The 17,704-nt window shown below is 40.3% G+C and overlaps 1 protein-coding gene across 3 annotated transcripts in view; it reads left to right on the top strand.

Moving 5' to 3' along the window:
- Positions 1–17,704, top strand: part of RASGEF1B (RasGEF domain family member 1B) — a 698,380-nt gene that overhangs the window by 341,434 nt on the left and 339,242 nt on the right. The window lies entirely within an intron of this gene.

The following is a 17,704-nucleotide window of genomic DNA, read 5'->3' on the forward strand; positions in this document are numbered from 1 at the left end:
CTCCTGCTGTGGGGCAAGAGTTGGGAATCCGACAGGAAGTGGGCAGGAGAGAGAATTCTAAAAGAAATCAGGATTCTGTTTTACCAAGTTAACCACAAGGCAGACCTTTAACACTTGCCATACCCACAACTTCACCCTCTGTGACCCAATACTGTCTTTGTCTCCATCATCCCCTTCACATGCTCTCCTTAGAAGTGCGAGTAGGAAAATGGGGGAGGGCTTTGGGCTCCTTCTAGAGATCAACATTTGTTTATTTGTTCATTCAACACGTATTAATATTCCTTGAGTACTTATTTGTGCAGGCGTTGTTCTAGACATTTTGTGAAATATATGGTGAGAGAGAAAGAGAGACTGAGAAAGAGAAACTAAAATTTTTATTGCTATCTCTGGATTTAAATGGAATAAAAAATACTCTCAATCACTCTGATATATTTAATCTTCCTTAGGAACAAGTTTTATATAACATTTGAGTGGGTAGTTTCTATACCACAAACCTGTGAGATTTTAGAGTCTTTTACTCTTTTCATCTATATATTTTAAAAGAATTTATTAATGTATTGTATTGAGTTACTGAAGATTGGGAAATAATCCAAGTCTATTTTCATTCCAAGTTAAGAAATTGTTTGGGAGATGTACCAATTTATTGTCTTGGCAATTTGCTTAAAATGGCTCTATGGTTTTAGTCTTCTGAGAGTGTGGGTGAAGAGAGCCAGGTTATTTGGCAAGACTTCTGTCCCACTGTGCAATCAGATGGACATATGCTCAACTATGCAATAAACCCAAACTTTTTCTTGGACTAGGGAACCTGTAGACCCTCTGATGATGTAGGTTCCAGTCACTGATGTATAGAACTTTACGTTGGAGACCTGCCAGTACATAGCTGAGACGGTAAGTTTGTGGCTTTCTGTTGGTTGAGAGCAGACATGAGCCATTCTGACTGAATGTAGGGTTTCCGGACTGCTGGTAAATTAGCTAGAGATTACCAACACAGGGATGTCTCCATGCTGATATTTGGCCAGAGAAGCTTGGCACCAAAGATGCCTTTCTTGGCCAGCCCCCGTGAACAAACTGGCCTAGAGTCTGACAGTGGGAGTTGAAAATAATCCAAGGCTAGGGTGCATCTTTTGGAGAACATGTGAAGTCCTGTTTTTGCTCATCTTGTTTTTATTTGTTTTCATAATTAATTTCTCTATAAATAGTTACAATTGAATGATAACTTGAGACTTTCTCTATTAGTAATTACATTTGAATTCAGCCAATCTGCTCTTCTGTAATACTTTCTAAGTGAAATTATCACTTATTTCCCAAAGAGAGAATTGGTATAGTGTTCCCTTTGTTTTCGGTTAAATTTAAGTAGTTGAACTTTATCTTTCAACAATTTAGGAGGTTCCATGCACTTCTGATGATGAGATTTGGAAATCTCTTCCTAAGTATTGGGAATAAAAGTCTGGTATGAATAACTAGATGTGAAAATGTAAAATTAATGACCAAATTTATCATCTCATAACACTTTCTTGCCCCTTATGGTGAACCTTTGTGTGTAGATGGAGAGCTTGAACAGCAACAGGTTGCTTCCTTCACTTAGGTAATTAATTAAAAGTCCTTGACTTCTCCTTGGTAAAAATGGGAGATTTCCAACAGGAGAGCAAAGTCTGCAGTATTGGCATGGAATGCTGGAATTTGGACAGCTGCACCACCCAGACCAACCTGGTGCAATCCTTTTTGCTACTTGTTCTATGTTTTAAATAGATTAGTGTCCCTCATGAGTGCATATGTATTTAATCATTCACTCATATTTGGCCTTCTTTCTCTAGCTCTTCATTTTTGTCTCGTTTATTTCGGGTTTTCATAGTATTACATTATATGAAGACATGATTCGTATGTATATTGTTTAATTTTTTTCTCCAGTTATAAATCACGTTCTCTATAGCAGAGACCAATGAATTTGGCTCTAAATTTCAGATGACGATCACTTTTATTTTTTAGTAACCAGCCATGAACTTTATGGCATAGATGTACTCTTTTAAGTTGCATCCTCATTTGAATACCTGCCTATACTGCTATGTTGAAATAAGATTAGCTCTGAATTAGTATGACTGCCTATTTTCAGGCATAATGCATTCTTGAAAATGTGCATGAAAGCTGAATGCATCAAAAATGATCAATGGACTTCAAAATATCAAGGTGCTGTGGGATTAGATGGAGAGCTAGTTCTAGAAAGCTAAAATATATTGTAAAATCCTAATTACTCCTAGACGTTTAGACATTCTCTTCATTGATAATGTTTATCTTACTTCATACACGTTCTTTAATTTTTTTTCTTGCCCGTTGAACACACAATTGACAAGCTTAAGTCCCTTGATATCCTGACTGAAAGTTGGAATTTGTCACTTTCAACAGAGCTAAAATTTGCTTCCTCTTCTTTTTATTAATCCAAGAAAATGGTATTTGTCTCCATTGATTCTTCTTTTATTGCTTTCATTGAAATTCAATAGTTTACTTCATGTAGGTCAGACACATTTCTTGTTAGGTTTATTCCTGGGAGTTTATCTATTTCTTGTAATTTCTGGGATATAAGAAATTGATTGATTTTTCTACAGTGATCTTTAGTTAGCTGCAATGGCCTAAAATGGTCCCTGGGCAGTTTATGTTGAACAGTCTACCTTAGGATAGAAAAAGTTTCTTTTGGGATATATTTATGAACGTGTGAATTGTATCAAAGTCCAAAGTTATAAACATGACATCCTCATATAATAAATATGGCTGTGACTATTAAAAATATGGTCAGGAATTAAAAGGAAAAAAGACATTGATTGCTGGGATTAGGCCACTAACTATCAGAAATGGAAGAGGTTACAACTCCCTTCCTCATTACATTATCAACAAAAATTGGAACATGGTTTTCTGACAGTCTATGAATATAGGCCAAAGTAAGTAGAAGTGTAAAAAGAAGGAGAGCACTGAATAAGAAGACTACACATCCATGGAGAATGAAATTTCTTTTCTGCAGTTAAATTATGGGGGTCTTTAAGTAAGACTTAATAACTTAGAAATGTAGATAACCAAGCATCAAAATACTCTTTATGAAAAAAAATCATCGTAGCAAAAAAAAATTCTAGAAATACTAAAACATAACTTTGTGGAAATTTAGCTGATGAGAAATTTAGAACATTTTTTTCCTGGAGAGGCTGTAGTTTTGTTTTGTTTTATTTTTTTTGGTGAGGAAGATCAACCCTGAGCTAACATCTGTTGCCAGTCTTCCTCTTTTTGCTTGAGGAAGATGATCCCTAAGCTAACATCTGTGCCAGTCGTCTTCTATTTTATATACGGGATGTCATCACAGCATGGCTTGATGAGCAGTGCATAGGTCCACGCCCAGGATCCGAATCTGCAAACCCAAGGCCACCAAAGCAGAGTGTGTGAACTTAACCACTAGGCAACCGGGCCAGCCCTGAGGCTATAGTTTTTTAAACTATAATCCAATAGTATAGTAAAAGTAACTCTTTGGCATTGCTAGAAAATCTCTCTGGGCCATCTGTAGTGAATCAATGGAAAAGTAAGTGCATCTATAGTGTGTAGGGGCCTTATTGCTTCCCGGCTGTCCTGGAGCCCAAAGGACAGTCACCAGCATTCCTTATGACACATCCAAAGGTGGTTGGTGATGATCTCTGGCTTGGTCAAGGCCACTGTCCTTATCCTAGGGTATCTGATTTGGAGGGTATAACAGAACAAGAAGACTTGTTTCCAGGCAGGTAACCCCCTCCAGGATTGACTTCATTAATTCTTTTTGTACATCCAATGCTCCAGTCAAACTAGATTAGTGGCTGTTCCCCAAATACTGCCACCACTCTTTGCACCTCTGAGCCTTTACATCTGTCTGAAATTACTTTTCTGCCGTTTTCTTCTGCCAGACTCCAACCCAATATTGAAAGGCTAGCTGACCTTGGGTAGGTGAAGCAGGAAATTGTAACAACCCTTCATCCACCTCCTCTTCCCTTTCAACTGCTCCACCAACAACCAAACCTGTAACCAACAAAATCTTCTTCTCTCTGAACTTCCCTCTCTTTTTACTTCTTTGTTACATTCTAGTTTGTGCAGCAATTATTGTACATTTTGATCTTGCTACCAAATTATAAACTCATCAAGGAAGAAAACAACACATTTTATTCATTCACTTACTCACTGTGTATTCTCCTCTGCCCTCCCCCTCCACATTTTTCACTGTACTTTGCACATAGTAGATATTCAAACAAATATTAACTTATCTTAAAGATTAGTTTCATTATTAAAATGAAATAAGATCAATGCATGCGGCATACACCACTTGAAATGCTCTGAAAAGGGAAATTAAATAAAAGAAGGTAAGGAGTCAAGGGACTTTGTCTTTAAACCAAAATAATGATAGTAGTGTCTCTAGTAGAACATCTACTAGGAATCTTATGTCAGATTCCCCGGAAACACACTGTGACATGGAGATTTGTGTACAAGAAATTTACTCGGGAGTGCCTCCAGGATGGGACCAGCACCTTGGAAGGGAGGGGGATGAAAACAGGACTAGGAAAGTCCAACAAAGGCCTCAGCTGATCTTCTGGAGAGTTCTGGAGCCTGAAATCTCTTCAGAATGGTTCCATCTTGAGTGAGGGAGGCCAAGTCTTTATACCACCATATTGACCATTATTGGAAAAGGATTGGTGACCTTGGGCTAGGTGGCACTTTTTGGCTGAAGGCAATCAATAGAGTGACTCAGCTGAGAGCCATCAGCTGCCAACACTCACAGCAGCCAGGGGTGAGTGTCTCCGTTCACAAGAGGGGATCTGGGTGGTAGGCCACAGCATCCACCACTACTACACCAACACGATTGGGATGCTGGTTGGTTAATGTAAAAACTCAGTTAAAGAGGAGAACCATGAAAAATGATATATGTACAAAGATTTTATTTCAACTTAAAATATATCAATTTGTGTTTATTTGCCAGTCTTTTAATTACAGGAACATGAGCATGAACGCTTTGGTTGATGTTTTACATCTTTCACAAATGAAATAAGAAAATCATTGTGTAAAATGTGCTGTTTCAGGTTAATTAGAGATGCTTGTAAAACGTATTTTTTACACAAAATTTGAAAGAGATATTTTTAGTGATTTGCCTTTATTATGTCGTAGTTTTTAAATTTGATTTTATATTTTGTCATAGTATAAATATTTTAAAGTATCAACAGGTCTATAAACCTGATAATTAAAAGCAGCACCTCTGCCCCCACCTTTGATCCTGCTCTCCATAGACAACCACTTCAACTCTTTTCTCTCTTTCATCCGGATTTACTTCCATATAAATATCTCTATGTTTATATTGTTATTTTTGTCTTAATTTTTCAGTTTAGCTATTTTCGTTGATGTCTACTGCAGAAACTGATGATTTAGTTTTCTTATCTCCCCTGTCTCTGTCTCCCTGGCCCTATTCTTCAACACACATTTCCCCTCCTGTCTTCCAAATATGCTTATGTTCTAAAGCTGTGGTTTATTTATTGAGCCTATGTTACTGTCATTTACAGCTGAGCCATGTAGTATGTTATGATTGCATTTACTTTTCTATGTAAATTTTAGGGGTTTTTTTTGGAGTTAGTAATTACCAGAAACTCTCCGTGCCTCAATTTCTTCAACTGTAAAATGGGCATAGTAATGGTACCTACCTCATAGGGTAGTCCGAGCTCTCTAAGTGTTATTAGTTTCCACTGATTTTGTTTTTATGTACCAGTCCCTAATTCATCTCAGCCTTTCTAACAGAACTGTAAATATCCTTTCAATACACTTCATCACATATTAAGTACTCAGTGAGTAAGTGTTGAAAATATGCATAGCCAGTACTCTAATCTGTACTCTATGAACAGCAAAGTAATTTAACTGAGAGAGCAATGCATTCAGAATCGGGAGGCCTAGTTCAAGGCCTGGATCTGCCCCTACCCAGCTGTATGACCTTGGGCTAGCACATTTGGTTCACAGTTTTGTAATCTGCAAATGAGAGAATTGGATTAGACAATCCCTAGGGTCTCTTCCAGTGCTATGATTCTATTATGAAGTAGAGGATAGGCAGAAAATACCAAACTATATAACATATAAATTGCAATATTAGCTGCCACCACTTCTAGCACCATCTCCAGAAGACCTCTTAATAACCTCTGTCAGGCAGGATTATGGAAACATCGCTCACACTGTGATAAAGGCGAATTTTGCTTAGTCATTCTATTTGAGCAATTGTTCTATCCCTTTGGGACACCTGGATGTAATTTGAGGGAGCCACCACTAAATGTCGCTGTAGGTTACATAACAGTGGTCAGGCAAGCTCTAAATTAGTGTCGCTTATGAGCCTCAGAGCTACCATGTAGTCTCCTTGTAGATTTAGAACTTTAAATACTTAAACCCAAATATGAAAGCCCTAGGATGGAAGTTAATTATGATTTTAAAAAGCAGGTGCTATAACCTTCTAAAATGCTCTTTACTTCTTCCCTGAAAGGCTGTTTCTGCATTTCTACTTACTGATGTAAACTGGGCAAACTGGTATTTGAAGGAACTCCCAGTTGAGCGATTTCTTGACTCTTTGGCCTAACCCTCGTGTTTTTTCCCCCCTCAAGATAAAGAGATTAAGCTGCAGAAGAAAGTATGGGTTTCTTTGTTCCCTGCTTCTTGTTTCTGTTGTATCTCCAAGCTTATCTGGAATCCCAAACACTGTATTTCATTGATTTTATGGAAATATGCACATATTTTCATGTTTTAACATTCCTGAAATTGTGATGCTCCCTATAATCAGTGGCAACATACAGTTATAATTAGCAGCACTTTTTATTTTTCAGGGATGTCTTATAATCAATGATGTCTTTTATGTGAAAAAATACTGCATCTGATATTATGGTATATTCGTCTTAATTTATTAGAGTTCAATGCCGTGTGAAAATTTGTTTGACAGATTAACTTCCTTTTGTAGTCTAATTTCTTTAAGGAGCTCAGGTGGAAGAGAAAGCACTACTTATAGAATGTCACCAGGTGTCTGAGCTGTGTGCTGTGCACGTATGGTTGTATTTAATCCTCATCACACTGTGAAGTGGGCTTTTTGTTTTCCTTTTACATTCCATTTCTAGTTTCCTCAGTTGAGGAAACTGAGGTCCAGAAAGTTCAGTAACTTGTACGAAGTCGTACTGCTCGTAGGGATCACTGTTCAAAACTGTGTGTTTATGTATTTTGCTACAAATCTTACACTTTTTCTACCATGTTACATTTATATTTTAGGATACACTTCTCTTTAACACCAGAAGGTCTTTGTAACTTATCCTGTAGAACTTAGCCCTCTTTCAACAACTGCAGTTGTTTTCTGACAGTCCTTTAAAAATGTTGTGATCCCCAATTAAATAAGAAATATTTCTTCTGAACTCCAGCCTCAATCCTTGTGATCAAAAGGATGGAATGAGACTTGATGTCCCTGAGATGTGAATTGCTTCTCTGTTTGGCAGTGGGCTTGAGAGAGTAAACAGCCTCCTCAAGAGGCAGCAGGAAGCACAGCACAACTCATTCAGAGCATTTGGATTCTCTTAGTCTTTTTCTATTTTTTTTAGGAAGATTAGCCCTGAGCTAACTGCTGCCAATCTTCCTCTTTTTGCTGAGGAAGAATGGCCCTGAGCTAACATCTGTGCCCATCTTCCTCCACTTTGTATGTGGGACACCTACCACAGCATGGCATGCCAAGCAGTGCCATGTCTGCACCCAGGATCCAAACCGGCGAACCCCGGGCCAGTGAAGTGGAACATGCGCACTTAACCGCTGCGCCACTGGGCTGGCCCGTCTCTTAGTCTTTTGGCAGAGCACTCTAGGAAATAGTATTCAAAATGCCTTGAATTAAAAAAAAAAGTTTCCTCCAAGTGTCTAATTTATGGAAAGCTGGTTCATTAACTTTAGGACATGGTTTCAATCAGAGTTCACAAGTGTCTGGAGACCCAGGCTGTATGCAAGATGTAGTTGATAGGAAGGATTTGGTAGACCTCCCTTAACTTCCCAAGAGGGAAGGCTGAGAAACAAGGAGCAAATTCCTTTCATACATCTTTGCTTTGACAGTCCCCTGTATGCAAACGACGCTCACTGGTAAAGTCAAGAAGGGCCAAGAGGGAAGAAGGCAGTGACTGATTATTGTGTTTGCACAAGCCCAGGGTAACTAAATTTCAATTCCCAGCAACTCTCAGAAATGCTGAAGTGCGTTCCCTGCTGATTCCCCACCTCATGTCCTGAAGGACATTTGTTGTCTACAGACTGTACTTATGTTTTCCATTTCCAGTCTTCTTTATTTCAGGTTCTCCTCATTTGTAAATCTAAAAACAAAACGTTAGCAATCTGTCAGAGGTTCTTTTCCATTCATTTGTCTAGGGACTTAACATCAAAATACTTTTATATCAGCAACTTGGGGTCTTATGATGATAAATAATCTGTTGTCCTATTTTGCAATGATTCCTCATAGAGGGCATCTGATTTATAACGTGTACAGGATAGAATAGCCAGAAATTCAAGGTCACTAAGAGATGAGTTGATTACAATTGTTTAAAGTTTGGTTGGCTTAAAGAGAATATCATTTGCTGAAGCAATTTTGAAATGATGCATTTAACTTTCCATCTTTTAAAGGAGGTAATAACTCTATTGTATGTTACCTGGGTGAAAACTGTTGGATAAAGCCTATTTGCGTCTATTCAGAGCCACCCATCCATCTTCATAGTGATTGCTCTGGGAAGGAAGGCCAAGTGACAGCCATGAGGCTCTTCATTTTATCTCAAATTCTTGAACCTTCCGATGTGAAACAGATGAGAGTTATGTGGGTGTCTGTGGTAAGACGCAAGAATAGAAGTCACACGGTATCTTTCTGAATACTAAAATCAAGGGCATCTTTCAATCTTTATGTGATTTCTTGACTGCATTTCACTCAATAATCATCCATCCCTTCGATCATTCAAGAACTATTTGTTGAACACTAGCTATGTGTCATGTGCTGTACCATATGGTGTCAATAAGACACGGTCCCTGCCTTTGGGGGACTAATATTCTGTGAGGGCTGCAGACAAGTAGGCAGTTAGAGTAGCCTGTGATAAGCACTCTGGTGGGCATCAGGAAGGTCTGAGATGGGAGCACATAGAAGGGTATTCTAGTCCTGATTTGAGAGATCAGGGAGGGTTTTGTTTTGTTTTGTTTTGTTTTGTTTGAGGAAGATTAGCCCTGAGCTAACATCTACCACCAATCCTCCTCTTTTTGCTGAGGAAGACTGGCCCTGAGCTAACATCCATGCCCATCTTCCTCCATTGTTTTATATGTGGGACGCCTGCCACAGCATGGCTTGATAAGTGGTACGCAGGTCCATGCCTGGGATCTGAACACCAGGGAGAGTGTTTTTGAGGAAGTGCTCTCCTAGATTTCTCTTAGGAAGTGCTATTCTCTGACAATGTTCTGGCTCTTCTGTACTGCTGACTGCTTTTTCTTAATTTCCTTAGCTATTTCTTCTTTCTCTCCATCTTAATAAATATCAGTGCTCCTTGGGAGTTTGTCCCAGTCCCTATTTCTTATAATTATACATTTTCCTAGGCACTCTCAATCATAACCATGGCTTCAACTACCCTTATACACAGCTGGTGCCTAACTATATCTCTAACTGGCCTTAAACTATTAATTTAGTGACCCATTCATTATTTTATCCATCTTTCATTGACTGTGTATCACATACCAGCCTGGCCTGGGGTAACAGAGATGAATGCAGTTGACTTCTTTCACACTCACTGAGTTTTCAGTCTAGCTAGCAAGAACTACATAAAGAAACTATAAAATATAGTTGAGACCTGGCAGTCTCCCTGGCTGGTCCAGAAAACAGTCCAACAGTGTGGCTAGCTTATAAGATGTGCAGTCGAAAGCAGCAGAAAGTGGCCTGATGAAATAAGGTGAGGTCAGATTGTCAACAGGAACCACGCTCAGAAGCAAGGACAGTTTCTTGTAGGCATTAGGGAGCCAGCAGAGATCTTTAAACTGGCAACTTGGAGAATCAAATTTATTTTAGGTAGATATTCTGGTGGCAATGTAGAGGACGGACTGGCAGCATGGGAAATCTGGTAGGAAATTAATTAAGAGGTGACAAGGATCTGAACTAAGGCAGTGACAAGGGCAAAGAGAAAAGAAAGTGTTATGACTTGAGACTTTTCTGGAGTTGAATCAATAAGATGCGGTGGGTAAGGGAGAGAGAAAAGTCAAGAAAGATACTGAGATTTGTGGTTGAAAGAGGGAGTAGATGGTCTCCCCACTAACCAAGGTATGAACAACTGGAGACAGATTTGCAGTAGGGGAATGCAATGTGTTCATTTGTGGACAAGTCAAGTTGTAGATGCCTGTGGGACCTTCCAGTGGAGATATTTAATAGGCAATTGGAAATAGTCAATTTGAATCTTGCGAGGGGGATCAGGGATTAACACACACATTTAGAATTATCATAGGATAGCTAGTAGTTGAAGCCATAGTAGTGGATGGATTATGTTCATATTCAACAAATTAAAAATAAAAATCTATTATGTACCAGCCACTGTGACATTTAGAGTAGGTATATGAGTATGGAACAGCCTATGCTTCCAAAGAGTTTTCTGGGGCAAGGAACATTATCAAATAAATGCAATATAGGGTGAAAAAGATTGTTATAGAAATATGTGCAAGGTGCAGAAGTGGCACAAAGAAAAAAGAGATCGTACAGGAAGGATGGAAGACATGGAAGAGAAGAAAGCCAGGGTCACAACTCAGTGGAACTTCTCCAAAGAATATGGGAAGCTTCACAGATTTTCTTGTCATCTCTTCAAGGCAGATGTCATATCTCATTCATTACTACACTCTCAGCAGAAGCCAGCCTAATGCCTGCAACATAAGTGCTCAGTAATGTTTGTTGAATAAACGGGCCCAGGGCAGTTGGAAAGAAATTAAAAAAAAAAAAAAAAGAAAATGAAGCATGGGATTTCCCCAAGCCCTGGGGAACACTTTAATCATCTCTTGTTAGCCTTTCACTTAGAGAGCTTGTGCAGGTGGAACTCAAAATAACTCTGAAGAAATGAAGATGCAGCAATTTAGAACTAGGCTAAGGAAGGACTGCATCTGTCAGTGCTCTAATTGTGAATGTGCTTACGGCAAGCTAGACCTTTTATTTTTATTTCTGTGTGTGGTAAAATTGTGTGGCCATCGATTTTCTGTCAAACCATCACTTAGAGTGTCTGAGATAATGGCCCATCACCATTCATTTACTAATGACAGTGTGGGGCTTTTAAACAGGGTCCCATCACGTTGGGCCTTGCAACCTCCGTTCTTGTTGTGTGTCCATTTAAATGATTTGTAATAGCCAGTAATTATGAAAATGTCTTTTTTCCTTGACCCTCTGCCTCCCCTCCTCCCCACCTACCAAATTTACACGTTAGTATTTCTTCAGCTTGGATTACAAATTAACATAGTTGATTTTTTTTTTTTTAAAGATTAGTCTATTTAGGTATATATTAGTACATGGGATTGCTATGAAAAAGAAAAAGAAAAAAAGACGTGTTAAAGCCTTATGGTAAAAGATATTCCCATCACTCCAACAGTGAGAGGCTCTCCTAGGGTTGAGCGCCTTCAACTTCATTGTCCAAGGCTGGTTATGAGTTTCACTCCTCTCTCTCCTGAGAAGTTGGAAGGAGGGAATCTTTTCTTCAGGCTCCTACAGCTAGACTTGAGACTAACATCCTTTTTAATTTTCTCCCTCCCAAAATAACTGTGGTTATGGTGTAATGTTTTTCATTGTTTTATCTGGCTGTCAATTAGTTTTTAAAGTTAACAAAAAGGTTTTTTCCTGATCGTATTCTGTCTCTTGCTGCAGGAAAGATCATGCTTTTCTGGAGGGTGAGCTATGGAAACTCCTGGAATGTTTTCTCAATAATTTAGACTTGGAAGCATAACTGCATGTGCATGCATGTGTGTGTGTCTTGAAAAAGATCATTCATATCACTTTTCTTTCCTCTCAGGCACTGCACAATATTCACAGTATAGTCATTATTCATCTAGTTTAACTAGGAGCATGAAAATTTGCCAGTATATAATACTCTGAAGATCATTTGAGGGAAGAGAAGGCCAATCCCCCCTCCCTTCTCCCAGACACTTGCTCTTCTAGGACACAGGCGTCAAGTCACCTTTTAGCCTTTTCCTTGCTTCCCCATCCACCATGATGGGCTTTAATGGCACAGATATATCCCTATAAATTGGCATTTGGGAAGTCCGTAGGGCAAGTGTGTTTGGAGACAGAGATGGAGAAGAAGTCCAGAATTCTCAGAAATAGTAATAATCGCTTCTACTTAATGAACACACATCCTCTTAAATTCTTACAAGGTACTCTAAGGTAAATGGTCTTTTCCCATTTTACAGATAAGGAATTAAGGCTCAGAGAATTAGAACGATGAGCTCCAGTGCACATGACAAGGGGCAGAGCTGGGATTTGAGCCCATGCCCTTTCCTTTAAGCTACCCTGCTTCCAGGAGGGACACCTTTGGCCTAGCAATGCTTCTATGTGAGCATCTTTTAGAAGAAGGGTGTCAAGTTGCTGAGAGATATTCGATCCCCATGGCCTTGTGCTGGGGTGGAGGTGGGAATGAGGAGGGAGGCAGCAGGGAGCATGAGGCTCTGGGTATTGGGAGCAGCCTGGAGTTGGCTAAGGATGTGGAGTCTCTTCTGTTCACTTCATAAAGGAGTACGAGGAGTCAGGAACTGAGAGTGTTTGGCGAGAACACTTCTCTCTACATCAAGGAAATGCAGTCTTAGGGATGAAGGAGAATTTGAATAATTAATTGGGAGTAAAATCCCTACTTTCTAAGAACTTATGACTGTGGTAGGTTATGCTAATGATTTGGAAAGATCCGCTCTCAGCTCCTCAAGGGCATAACTCACTTCCAGGGAGGTCTACAGCCCTACGCAGTGTGAGCAAAATGATATTTCCTTCTGCGAACTATTTTCTTTATTCCGTGATTCTTTCTTTGGCTTTACCTTGTGGCAGACCTGAAAATCTGGGGCTGTCAGCTCAAGTCCAGCTCCCACAGAGCACAGTGGCAACATTCCAATTCCTCTCAGTGGTAAGTGTGAAGACGATTCTGCATGCAGGGTAATATTTATGACTTTGTCAGCTGTTGGCACCGTAGGAATGGGCTCAAGATGGCCAAAAGAGCTTTAGTGGGTGATGAAGGCTTGTTTAAAATGATGATCTAAGGAAGTGAGTTACAGTACAGCCTCACAGCAGCAGGCCCATCTAGTCCAGAACATTCCCTAAGAGAAGAAATTCTTGGTTCAGCAGTAGCCCAGGGTCAAATGTGACCAAAGATGATGAACACTGGTCTTAGAGTTGCTGTTTTCTTCAGGAAGTCCTGTCTGCCCACAGCTTTGTTTGTGGTGTGCATCTTGTCCTCATTCCTGATCCATCTGAAGGTGTGGGTGGTTGAAGGGGCTTATGTGTTTGTTTCCACTCTGCCCTGACTCCATGACTCAGAGTCAGTTGATCATCACCCTGGCCTTGGTGCTAATATTTATTTCTTAAGAGTAAGACAGAGTTAAATATACCAGAGCACCAATTTCATTGCCATATACAGAGTATTTCAGAGTATATGATTTTCATCTCATCCTCATAATAACCTTCCAGGTGGGTAAGGAAAAGTTTAGTGTGCTCTTTTGAAGATGGGAGCCAGTGATTTAATCAAGATTATGAGAATAATAATTAGTGGAATCAGGACCAGTGCCAGGTGTTTCTGATTCCTAGATCTGTACCCAGGATAGACAAACTAGAGCTTGCAGGCCAGATCTGGCCTACTGCCTGTTTTTGAATGGCCTGCAATCCAAGAGTGGTTTTCACATTTTAAATAGTTGGGCAAAAAAGCAAAAGAAAAGTAATATTTCATGACACATGAAAATTATATTTAATTCAAATTCAGTGTCTGTAAAATAAAGTTGTATTGGAACACAGCCACACTTATTCATTTATGTATTTTCTACGACTCCTTTCATGCTACAGTGACAGAGTTGGGTTGTTGTGACAGAGACCTTATGGCCCACAGAGCCTAAAATATTTACTATCTGTCTCTGTATAGGAAGAGTTTGTCAACTACTATGATCAGTAAGTAGAGACCCCTGGTGCATGCGCCCTGTATTAGTTTGCTGGGGTTTCCATAAAAAGTACCACAAACTGGCTGGCTTAAAACAACAGAAATGTATCATCTCCCAGTTCCGGAGGCTGAAGTCCAAGATCAAGGTGTCAGCAGGGCCATGCTCCTTCTGAGACTCAGGGTAGAATCCTTCCTTGCCTCTTCCTGGCTTCTGGTGGTGGCTCACAATCCTCGATGCTCCTTTCTTTGCAGCTGCATCTGTCTAGTCTCTGCCTCCATCATCACGTGGCTGTCTTCACCTTATCTTCCCTCTGTGTGTCTGTGTCCAAGTTTCCCCCTTTTTATAAGGACACCAGTCACATTGTATTGGGACTCACCCTAATGACTTCACCTTAACTGAATTCTCTGCAAAGACCATATTTACAAATAAGGTCACATTCATAGGTACCAGGGCTTAGGACATCAACATCTCTTTTGGGAGGGATACAATTCAACTCCACTATGGTGCTTTGTCCCCACATTATCATTACTCTTCCTTCTTTCCCTGCCTCCCTCTCTCTGTACCTCCTTCCCCCCTTCTTCCTTTTTCCTCCATCTTGCCTCCCTTACCTCATTCACTATACATTCACCAAACATTTAATCCCTAGTGTGTCCTCATCCCTATGCCCATCGCTGTGCTAAAGTATAGGGTACCAAGATAATTAAGAGTTGGCCTCTGACCTCACTGACCTTACAGTGCATTGAGGAAGATCAACACCTGTGATAAGTTCCATGAAAGGGTTTTGTATAAGGTATGATAGAGATTTGGAGGGATCTTAAGCATTTAAATCATCAGGTGTTGAGTGCTAATCTTTCAAAATAATTGATGTGGTCCTGCTATTTCAAGTACCACAACTATTGACTCAAAAACTATAGATGCTAATATACATCCATATTTTGGTATAGAGTTTCCCCACTATTCTTTTAAAGTCAAAATGTATAGAAATATTCTGCCCTCTTGTTTGCTTCCATTCCTTCAATCCCTCTTCCTTTCAGCACTTAACATGTCAGATTAGAATACACTTCTCTGGGAAAAACAATGGGATCATCCTGAGTAGAGGCCTCCAGCCTTGTTATATTAAGTTGATGGCTTTTAGGGAGACTCGATCTGCAGCTTTGTGGGATGAAGCTTGACACCACTCAGTGCTTTTTTGTCCTAATATGTTGCATTTTGTTGTGTTGTCTTTGAGGCTCTTTGTTGCTCTGCTCTCTCCTCCTGGCACTAATTGGCCACATTCAAATACTGTCATGAAGCGCACGAAATGTGTTCTGACAGCTTTCTCCTCCTATTGCCCTGGAGTGCAGCGTCTCACTGGTCTCACAGGATCCTCCTTGCCAGGGTCAGGGGTTTGAGAACATAGCCAAGGGAGGGGGTTCATCCTCTTTGTGCAGGTCCTGGTGGGGGCTATCTGTGGACTGCATCCTTGGGTCCTATGTTTTATCTCTGTGCCGTTTGTAAACCAGGGAGTTCCGGCAGATTCAGAGCTTCCTACAGGGTATCTGCCCCAAAGATGCTAGCCTGATGGAAACAGCAAAGATCTACTCCCTGCGGGAAGGGGGAACAAGTATAGAAAGTGACACCTCTTCTCCTGATGGTATTCTCTTCCTAGGGTTCACAGTTGCTGCCGACCTTAACTGTATCTGGACTTTGTATGTACATTTCTCAGTTTCTGTTCTACCCAGACCTTTTAAGGGAGCTTTTAAAAATCTCTTTTATAAAATTCACTATGGATGCAAAGGCTCCTTAGCTTTTATAAAATGATGCTAAGAAGAAATTAATATTAACTTATTAGTAAAGGACCTTTTTTTTTTTTGAGGAAGATTAGCCCTGAGCCAACTACTGCCAGTCCTCCTCTTTTTTGCTGAGGAAGACTGGCCCTGAGCCATGCCCATCTTCCTCTACTTTATATGTGGGTTGTCTACCACAGCACGGCATGCCAAGCAATGCCATGTCCACACCCGGGATCCAAACCGGCAAAGCCTGGGCCGCCAAAGCAGAATGTGTGAACTTAACTGCTCCGCTGCCGGGCTGGCCCAGTAAACAACCTTTGACATTGATATTATAAGACTAGAGCAAACTCACATTGTCAGTTTTTAAATGAATTTCATGTTGTACTCTGATGATCTCAAGTACAATTCTCATAGCACAATCTACCCTAGAAATACTTCTGAAGGCCAGTGAACTGAATCTTGGTTTGACCACTTACTAGTTAATAAAACTTGGGCAAGTCACTTTACCTCTTTGTTTCTTAGTGTCCTGCAATGAGTATAACAATCACTTTATAGGGTTGTTGGGAAATTCGAGTGAAATAATGTGTATAAGGGGGCTTTAGAAATTGGAAGTTTTATATAAATGTGAGAAGGTATTCTTAGTATTGTCACTAATTAAAATTATGCTATGGAAATTCTGGTCAAAGATATTTTCTCTTCTTTTGTGAGGTCATAAAAGATATAGTGACCGTTACTGTTAACTATCTTCGGGTACATCTTAGACTACTGGTTCTCAAGGTATGGTTCCTAGGCTAGGAGCATCAGCCTTACCTAGGAATGCATTAGAAATGCAGAGTCTTGGGCCCTACCCCATACCTCCTGAATCAGAACTTCTGGGGGTGGGGCCCGCAATCTGTGTTTTAACAAGACCTCCAGGTGATTCTCATGCCACTAACATTTGAGACCCGCTGGCTTAAGATAAAGTTATGCTGTGCTGGGTATGTGTAGGCTTTGAATTGCTGATTTTTTTTTTAATTTAATTTAATTTTTTTTAAAGATTTTATTTTTTTCCTTTTTCTCCCCAAAGCCCCCCCCAGTATGTAGTTGTATATTCTTCGTTGTGGGTCCTTCTAGTTGTGGCATGTGGGACGCTGCCTCAGCGTGGTTTGATGAGTAGTGCCACGTCCGCACCTAGGATTCAAACCAACGAAAGAAACACTGGGCCGCCTGCAGTGGAGCGCGTGAACTTAACCACTCAGCCACGGGGCTGGCCTCTGCTGATGTTTTTTTACCTAGCTTTCCTTTCGCACATGGAAGAGATTCTGAAAGTCACAAATGTGTGCACCTAAGACTGACTTGCCATCATCAGTTGACTTCCTACAACATGTCTACCAGCTAGGTGTGCCATTTTCAGTGTTGACATAGGTCTTAGGATTGCTGGTCCTTGAAGCATCAGCTTTGTTAAACATAAACTTGTTGGAGATTGTGGCTGGGGTCCAGAGAGGGGGTTTTAAGATGCTCCCTACTTAAGTGGGATAATAGTTGAATGAGATGACCAGTAAGCTATTCAGTGAAATCAGTAAAGCTGCGCTGAGCTTGATTCCTGTTCTGGCCGCCTCTGAACGTCAGGTGTTGTCTTCCCTCTAACAGTCTTTAGTCTTCCTCTCATGAACACCCACTTATTAGTGAGTCTGGGGTTCACCCCTCAAGTCCTCTGCCAGGTCTCAGAAAATGCCAGGTGCCCTACTGCACACTTTGTACTTCTCATCACGCCCCTGGATCGTGACTATGCCATCCAT

The sequence above is a fragment of the Equus asinus genome, chromosome 3 (genome assembly GCF_041296235.1).
Source record: "Equus asinus isolate D_3611 breed Donkey chromosome 3, EquAss-T2T_v2, whole genome shotgun sequence".
Taxonomy (NCBI): Eukaryota; Metazoa; Chordata; class Mammalia; order Perissodactyla; family Equidae; genus Equus; species Equus asinus.